Source organism: Anomalospiza imberbis, chromosome 6 (genome assembly GCF_031753505.1).
Source record: "Anomalospiza imberbis isolate Cuckoo-Finch-1a 21T00152 chromosome 6, ASM3175350v1, whole genome shotgun sequence".
Classification (NCBI taxonomy): Eukaryota; Metazoa; Chordata; class Aves; order Passeriformes; family Viduidae; genus Anomalospiza; species Anomalospiza imberbis.
In genome coordinates this window covers 17,251,433-17,261,286 of record NC_089686.1, presented here as the reverse complement: position 1 = coordinate 17,261,286, position 9,854 = coordinate 17,251,433, and positions in this window count along the sequence as shown.

Genomic DNA, 9,854 nt, shown 5'->3' with positions numbered 1-9,854 from the left:
TCCTACAACAAAAACCCACCACTTGAATCTATTCAGCATGCCAGGCAGCTTCTCACAAGTTTATATAACTTTTCCATGTCTCCCCCTCAAAATCCTCTGCAAAGCTTAACACCATAAAAACCCTGTCGTGAGCTGACATCAGAGAAATGTTTATTTCCCTGAGCCTCCCTGCTTATGAGAACACATAGACCTAAACCGTAGCCCTCACCTTTGCTCTGGACCTTCATCCAAAGCCATGTCTAATCTTACAAGCCTCCAACCTGGCATCCCAGCCATGCTGGGCAGAGACCAGAAAACAACTGGCATTTTCTGGAACCACTGCTTATATTCTCACCCCCAGCCCCACATCCCAAACACATACACACCATGCTGGTGCATTAGCATGAGTACACTTGGGAAATGAGAACATATTTTCAAAGTTTTAATCCATTAGCAATTGCTAATTAAGGGGCAATTAATTTGACTCCCAGCTCTGCTCCTAATTTGCCTTGCAACTTTGTGCAGTCCATGTGAAATGCTAAGTTTCAGCTTCCTATGCTCCCACAACTTCTGTGGATATTAGAACATTAATTTCTGTAAAGTGATTTATGATCCATGATGAAAGGCAGTTCAGAACTGTAAGAACTACTCCTATTAGTAAAATAACTGGTGCATTTTTTGATCTTTCATTTTAATGGGGGAAGAAAAGGAAAAGCCTAGCTGAGTATCAGCAATGAGGCTCAAAAGGTAAAAATTGCAAATTGGACACATCTGAAAACATAGCCCAGAGAGGCTAGTAGGGTGTTTTTTTATAACAGCAAAAAAAAAAAAAATGACAGGACAACACAAGCATTTAACTTCTTGCATTTCCCTTGGGAATGCCTGACATCATAAAACTTTCACAAACTAAAATCACTAGACATAAATAAAATAGCACAGACATGGAGGGTGATGAAGGGTCAACCTAGAAGATACCTAATCCAGCTCATTTCCTTCAATGTGTAAAAACAAGTAACCGACACGTTTCCTGCCCATGAACCTTCCTGCTGATAAGGGTGCTCCCAACAACAGGAAATTCGCCTCTAGAAGCAAAAGCACACTTTTGCTACCAAGCCAAACTTTCTCCATCTGAACTCCACAGAAATTAAAAGCAGCACTTGTCTCATCAGAAGTGAGCTGGATTAAACAACTGCCTGACTCCCTAAGCCTCTGCCCACCACAGGGAGGGGGGTCCCACCTCTTGCACGCTGGTGCCAGCCCAGCTGCCAACAGGGACTCCTCAATCAAAAGCAAGCATTGCTCCCTCTGGCTCTACCATCCCTTCAGCCTGCTCTGCCTGCAACCAAGTTTTAAAGTCAGACCTTGGGTTTTTTGGGCAGCAAGATCCAAGGGTGTGGGAAAAGAGGTTGCTGATCATCTTCACCTCAGTCCCCTGCAAGATTTACCTCCTGATCTGCAAGACCTGATCACCAGTCTCTAGTTCTCTTAAGAAATAATAAAACAAAAAGTGTAATAGGCAAGCAAACCAGTCATTTAAGGTTTCAAAGCAATGATGATTTATATAGTGGGTGAAGCACTAAAGTGCTGTTTCTCAGCTTGGTCACTACAAAATGAAGATTAAAGAGAGGAACGAAAGGAAATGTTTTGGAAAAAATGCAGTGAATACTCAAAGACATCTCTCTATCACAAACATCTGAAATCAACGGGTGCTGCCCAAGAAAATAAGCAAAAACATTAACACCTTTTTTATGAGTTTGCTGTGAAATAGCTCTCTCCTGCTTCAAAAGCAAAATAGCCTCTCCTTTCACACACAATAAACTTTCAATAGTCCAGCAAAGTAAAACTTCAATTTACTACAATAATAGACTGATTTTCTCATGTTGCATTCAGCAGCAATGAAGTATATTTTATTCTCATATCTCTGCTTTTCTCCTCATAGCATGCTATAACAGAACTGTTTTCTTTTTTTCTTAAAAGCATTGCAAAGGGCTTCCCAGAGTCATTCACCACCTTTTTTTTTTTTAGTAGGTGATACAGATCTGTGAAATGGCCTTACTATGCAAGTCCAAATCATTACATTTTAATACAACTTCATAATACAAAGGAACAGAGCGAAATCAATCCCAACTTTATTTCCCAGGTCCATAGATGCCCATGGAAAGAAACATGGCCTGATCATCCAATTATAAAAAAGTCAACCCTTGTCACTTTTGCCTTTTCAGCCCCATGATCCTTCTGCTTTGAGCCTTTTCTCAGGTTCCCCAGCAGCACGCCAGGCTGGGGCAGGACACCAGTGGGCATGGGACAGGTGGCTGCATCTCCTCAACTCCTCCTTGGATGGAAAGTGTGGGACAACGTCCAGGGAGGAGAGAGGGAGGCGGCAGTGAGGGTTTTATTGTAAAATGACCTTGATTTGACAGGCATGTTCTCAGGTTTCAACAGATGCTGTGGGAAAGGCAACAGCAGCCAAGGCAGTCTGCAGGCATTTCTGATGATATGCAGACTTTTTTCTTCTGCCTATTTTTTTTTTTTAATACAAGGGGGGGGGGGGGGGCGGGGGGAGTCTTCTCAGTTTCCATGACAACAGTGTCTCCACTTGTCTGTTATTAGATACCATCCGCTTCCTGTGTCTAAATTTTTAAACCAATCAGAAAAGTGTTTATAGATTTTGTAGCTCCTGGGACAGTCCCTCTCCTCCAAGAGAGCTACTTTAATGACACGTAACCCTCCGGCAGCCAGGGCTGCAAGGCCTTATATTTTCGGCTGCAAAGTGATCACAGTTTATGCTGTTTACCGGCTGATTCATGGGCCGTGCCAGAGAAAACTGGGGGGTTGCTGCCCGATTTACTGTACCCTTAACAGACGTTACCATTGTTTTAAAAACCACACAAACTCATTTTCACTGTTGGCTGATTTTTGTTTCTGATTCATCCCATGAAACAGCAGGATCTGTCCCTGCGTGACAGGCGATTGCCTCGGCGAGGCCGTTATCCCACCGGAGTATCGGTCCGCCCTGACGGAAATGGAATCACGGCACAACATCGCCTGCTGCAATTAAAGTTTCGGCAAACTGGGCTCTAAGAGCAGCCGCACTGTAACCGTGCGAGCAGATTTACACAGGCATATTTTTGATGATGTAAATAATACCTGGCCGCATCACAGTCGGCAAGTCAATAAGGAAATCCTTCTCCAGGGCGCAGGGACACCCGCATACATTGTGAAGGAATTAACACACGGTAAGTCCAGTTAAGTGAAGAGCCGGCACTGAAGACCGACAAGCAAATGGGAACTGTTGTGAAAAGGGGAAAATCCCTTTCCCGGCGGCTCTGACAGGCCAACACTACCGGAGGAGGATGCCCTTCAGGAGGGTGTGCAGGCACAGACCGAGCCCGGGAAGTACCGAGCGGCTTCTTCCCGGGCGAGAATCCAAGCGCCGGCGGCACGCAGGAACAAAAGGGAGCGGTGGGGGGGCTGCCCGCCGCCGGCTGCGCCGCTGCCCCACCACAGCCCGCCGAGCCGGGGCCGGAGCCCACGGGCCGCGCTGTCGGGGGCACAGCCCGCCCGGGATGCGACCCGGCACCCGCCCCGCGCGCGGCTCCGGCTCGCCCCGGGGCGCCCTTCCCTTCCTTTCTCTTCCCTTCCCTACCGCCCTTCGCCGGCGGGGCTGCTCGGCGGCGGGACGGCGGCAGCCGCGCGGGGCAGCCCCCACAAACGCCCCGGGGCGGCGCCGCCGCCCGCCCGCGGCAGCCGCCGGCCCAGAGGCCCCAAAAGTTTGGCCGCGGCTCCCCGGCCCGGGAGGGACGGGGCGCGGCGATAGCGGCGAGGCCGGGCGGGCGGGCACCCACTCCCGATGACACCGCGAAACGCCCCCGCCGTTACCTCTGTCCGCGTCCTGGGCTCCCGCGCCGCCGCGGGGTGTTGGGCGCTCCCCGCGGCCGCCCCGCTCCGCGCCCCGCGGCGGGAGGCAGCCGGAGGCAGCCGCAGCCCGCGCCGCCGCTGCCGCCCCCACCCCGCCCCCGGCGGCGGCGCCGTGCCCCGCCGGGCCCTAGCGCCGCCCGCCCGCCCCGCCCCGCCGAGCCGTCCCCCGGAGCTGGCGGCTGGTGCCCGCGCCGGGCTTCCCTGGAGGAAAAACTTCGGGAGCGGGTTGAGAGGTGCTGCTCCCTCGGGGGTGTTTTCCCGACGGTGTCCGGGGATGCAGCAGGCTTGAGCGGAGGATGCAGGTCCCACGCGTTCTGTCCCTTTTCATTCAGGGGAGCCCTCTCGGGCCCGCTGTCCCACCGGGGCCGAGCCTGCCCGGCCCGTCCGCCCGTCGCGGCACAACCGCGGCGAGTGCCGACACGCTTCGGCTGCCTTCCTTGGCCGTCTCGTTGCGACTGGGAACGGCCTTCGTGCCACCGGAGCCGGTCTTTTACACGTTTTAAAACGAGACATGCAGAACCGAAACTGGTATTTTTTACCGTCTTACCAGACGGGAGCCTCAGTGAGGCCTGACACCTCCTTGCATCGTATTTACGGCTGAAAACAGAGAAACCTCCCCTTGCCATGCGAGCCTGCAATGCCAAGGGTGCACTTGCCTCCTCCTGCCCACTCCTCTGCCCCTTTGCAGCCCTCCCCTCCAGCCTCCTCCTGCTGCTTGTCCTGCCTTGTTGCCATGAAAGCAGGTGAGGGGAAGCTTTGGGCTGAGCAGAGGCCAGTCTCCAAGTGCAAAGGCTGGCAGGATCTCAGAGGGAGCTGGTGCCATCAGCACTGCCACACACCTGGAGACTGTCAAGCCTGTAATGGGCATTTAATTATTAATTTAAAGTTAGCTTTCTTTCACCAACCCTGTAGAATGACAACTTGAGGCATATGTGATTACTGTACTGACTTCAGGAAAAGCCTAGTTTATCCTTTTAGATTTATTTTATCATAACGACTAGCAATGGCTGGTTCGGGATGGGATGAGATTTTTTCTTTTCCCCTAAGGGATACATTCTTTCCTGGACAATGGGACAGAATGACAGCTGTAACCCCCCAGTTCTTTTTCCTGCCTACCCAAACTCCACTACTCTATGGGACTGCCAACCTTAGATCAACATGCTTTGCTGTGGGCATGACCAAAGAGACCCAGATTTTGCACCAGCATATTGCACAACAATGAACAAAAAGTATCAATTCTGATTATTAATGACAAGATTTGAAAAAAGAAAAGGAATGGAGTTTTCTATCTGTATCAAATATAGCTCTACTAGCAAATGGAAACTTGTTCCTCTGACCTTTTTTCTTGCTGTCTCCAAGTTGATTTTGAAAAGCCAGTGTTAGCATCAGGATCCACACACAATCAGAATTGATTGTATATGAAGGTGTTTTACTGAAGCGCACGGAAGCCCAGGGGTGAGACCCAAGATCTGGGCTTCAACGATACACCCGAATCGGTAGCTTATAACCCCTTCTACTCTCCCCCCGCCCCACATTAATTATTAAACTTATATTGTTCCATTCTAGTTCCCATTCCCACACAGGTGCAGTTTCGCTTGACCTACTGAAGACTATGCTTGATTTGGTGAAGACCATGCTTGATTTGGTTAGGACAATCACTGTAACGGGGCTATCATTCCCTCCCAAGGCCTGGCTGTCCTGCAGGTCCAGGCCTGTTCCTTCTACCTGCCTGCTCTGGCCACCACCAACCCCCCCGATACAGTTTAGAAATCATTCCTATAATTTCAATTCTAAACTACTAAATTTGACCCTTACTCTATCACCAGTATAGGCTGGAGTAGCAGTGTAGCCTTGCCATTTGTAAAACTTGCTGGCATGAAACTTCTCCCTGCCCCCATCTTGGTCCTAGTTATGTCCCTGAGCATTGCTCGTCTGCAGATGGCAAAACCTCCTGTTGATTCCCTGATGCTCGCCTCTTCAATGGATGGATGGGCTCAGTTTATTCCAAAGTGAATATAAAACCTTGGGGTTTCCTGAGAAAAGTTACACTTTTCATTTTGTAGGTGGTTTTGGTGACACAGAGACAGAGACAATCCCATCCCACAGGATTCCCGTGTAAGACACGCAGGTTCCTCTTCAGTTCAGCTGAAAGTTTTCTACTGATCGCTCTGCAAAAGCTGTGCAAAATTTTTGAAGACTGTGTTGGGATAGATCAGCCTGGCTTGCTGAACGCCCTTACAGCAATGCACTGACAAAAATCAAAAGGTGTGGAATGAACCCAACCCCAGGCTCCTCTTCCAGGCTTGTTTCCTGGTTCAGATGGGTAGCTATTGGAGTGATGGTCACTGGAGAAGCTCTCAAAGTAGAAATGCCTGATTTGGTTTGAGTGACAACACTCCAAGAGTAGCTGAGCATTTGGGCTCAACTATTGATGCAGCTAGAGCTGGGGATCCTGGGCACCATGTTAATAACAAGATTTCTAATAATAGTTTTTAAAAATATAGGCACCTGTTTGCACTGTCATCACATAAGGAAATCTCACAGATGCCAACAGAGACTCCATGAAGGGTAAAGTCCTGGCCCCACTGAAGCAATGCCCAAGTCTTGTAATGAACCTGGATACTACAGGTGCTGATAATCCTCTCAGGGCCACTTCATATCAACAATACAAACAAGGCATCTTGTCCTGTGCTTACCCATTAACTCTAAGGCAGGTATTTTTCCTAATGAAATCAGTTTTAACATTTCTTTGTTCTGTGATCAGATCATCTGAATTACTCTGTGCCTGCATCTATGCTAACCACAGCCGTTTGAAGCCTCAGCCTAGGTTCCTTCAAAATTTAGCCACAAGTGCGTGCATTTCCCTTCTTCTGTTGTTTGCTCTCAGTGATGCAAGCTTCATTATTCTTTAATTTCTTCTTCCTTCCTCCCACTCATGTATTTGAGGCTTTCTTACATGCTTTGTAGCTCTACTTCCCACCTCCTCCTCATTTAGATCCTTCCAAAAGAAAAAAGTGTTTTAGAAGACCCACATTTGCAAGGGAAAAATATTAATAGTGGAAATTTTCTCAGAGAAGCATTTTTCCTATGCCTGCAAGTGCATCTTGTCTCTCTGAATCAATCCAAGCCATGTTAAGTCTCCCATGTAGAGGCTGCTTTGTTATCTCTATCTGCCGGATTAAATTAATGGAGATGAAATTCTTACCTCTCTCCAAACTGGGGAGAATTTATGATTTATGCTGTAGAAGTTTTCTGATGTCCACTTTAGTCCACTTTATCTAATTTTCCTTGGAGATTTTCATTAAGCCTTGTTCTCCTGGAGAGTCTGCAAATCCAAGCTCTTCAGCTAACAACTCCTGGGTTATTTCTGTCTCTTGGCCCGAGTTTGCAGCCCCCAGAGCAGCCCCAGGGCACAGGTGACTCTTCTCCTACCTCAGGAAAAAAAATCTCTCTGCTTCCTCCTCTCTGCTGCCAGCACAATGTGGTGCTTGCTCCACGGTCAAACAGATGAGAGGCCTTTTGCCACAGGGATCCCTCCTGGGAAAGGCTCCAGTCTCACAGGGGAGGCAGCTCAAAAGGAGCTTGACTGCATCTACTGAGTAGCTCTAAGTCCACCTATAAAACCCCTTGTGCCTCTTCAAGGTCTTGCTGTAGCAAGATGTGATTATTTATCAAGGAGTGGAGCTAGGTGTTGCATGAGATGTAAACAGTGCTCCTGTGTGTGCCCCGCCCCACAACTCCATTGTGTTATGTTGATACTCATTCCCTTTTTATATTTCCAAAAATTTTAATCAAGACTGGGACATATGGGGAGCTCCCAGGAGAGGTGGTGTGGCTAATGGAGGCCACATGAAATTGAGCATTAATGTGGTAGGAGATTGGTCACCATACAACTGCTCACTTGTCACTTCCAAAATGTCATTTTATAGCTGTGCTCTTTACCCTGTTTGTTTCTTGAACTTGTTTGGTCTCTTCATTTGAACACAAAGATTGAAGTGCAGTGCTTTAAGCTAGATTATGTTTTCAAGGGCAGGACTCAGTGACTTTTTTCCACTTACCCATTTACCATTCATATCTGACATTGCAAAACCAGAAGGCAAATAAATAAAAAATTCACCTAACTTTTCAGGTATATCTAATATACCCAGTGCCTTAGGTTTTTTGTGTGTCTGATTTGAGGTATAATTTCCATAGGATAAATACCTGTGCAGTTCCAGGACAATTTGCTATTGTGTCTCAGATGCACAGGGCACACAGCCCAGACTCTGCACTGGAACACTACTGAACACCCCATCACTCTACCACATAAGGGTGAGCCCATCAAAGTAAAGAAATACAGGGAGATTACAGTAATGCCATTCCCTCTTTCATGCTGCTGAATCAAGTCCCACTTGCCTTCCCCTTGAACAGCCAGTGAGACTTTTTATGGTCACATAGGGGTACTTAATTATGCACATATATGTGGTTTTGCACTACTTTAGTAACAGTGTAAGAGTTGAGCAATAGATTTAGTTTTATGATCCAAAAGGAAAAAACTCAGGTTCTCTAGTGGACAATGAAACTGGAGTTTTCCACTCTTCCTTATTTTATTTTTGTCAATACCACCCTTAAACTTTGAATTATCCTGCAAGTATTAAGGCTCATTAACTTTGTTTCACCTTGTACTTTGTGTTAATAGGACAGCTTTTTTGTAACAAATAAGAATCTCTTGAATGCTAAGGCTTAAATGTTTAATAAAAGCCATTAGTAGAACTATATGTAAGGACTTTTATGAAAGGTGATGCTCTTCTTATGGTTACTGCTCTATCCCCAGTTGCCGGTGATCTTTCTGGCTTGCCTTCTGCTTATAGCAGGCCTTGAGCTTTTACTTTTCCATGCATGGGATAATCTGATTCCCCCATACTATACTAAACACAAGCTCCAGCCTACATACCCCATGCATTTTCCAAACTCACACACATACATGAGGAGAGAGACCTTCAGCCTCCTGCATGACTGAAATATTTTTAAAACAGAGGAGCCACTTAACCAATGAAATAAAGCATGTTGGTTAAAAAATACTTCACATGCACTTTTTCTTGTAGTCTTGCCAATGTCTACTAAATTAAACATCTACAGATCTGAGCACTTTCAACCCCTTTTGGAATCTTGCTCACAGAAATGTCTGTTTAAATGGTCCCCTGTAAATTCCCTGGAGTCTTTCATGTCTTGCTTTGCAGGCACCCACATTTCTCCTGGGGAAATCTCTCCAGTGAACCTAACAGGGGCCCAGCCAAAACATCACAGTGAGGAGTGCTTGCTTTGTTTCCCAAGTGTTTCCTCAAAAATGTATGCCTGGATCCATCTTCTCTCTCCTGGGTACACATCTTGACAATCCAGCTATTGAAGTAGCTCAATGTATGCACACAATAAACATGTCAACACATCACATTCATAAATTATTACAGGCAATGCCAAATCTGCCACAAAGATTTTTTCAACTTGAAGCTGTAGAAGAGGATCTTCAATGGCAGAAATGCTAAAAAACTGACTGTGAAAAATAAGGTTATCTGTTTATCTCATGTAACCAGGATACAAGAAAGCATATGCTTTATGGTTAGTGGGAAAAAAAAAAACCAAAACCTGATAAGTATTGAGAAGCAGAATTTAGAATAATATAAAACCACCAGAAAACATTTATGAAGTTCTTCTGCTACTTCCAAAGTTAGTCCTAGCTGTCTCTCTGAAGGAATCATTAAGAAGAATGGTAGTCTTCAATGTTTTGTAAAATTAGTTTTTCTTTTCAATTCTTTGATCAGTCATCCTGGAATTTACTCAGCAGTTACAGGTTGCTACTTTGGTTGCAACCACAAAAATTCAGTCATTTTTTCTGGCTGTTCTAAATCTAGCCTGAGACATAGGGATGCTCATTATACCTCCTCATTCACATCAGCATCTGCTTCCTAGGCCTTTTCCCG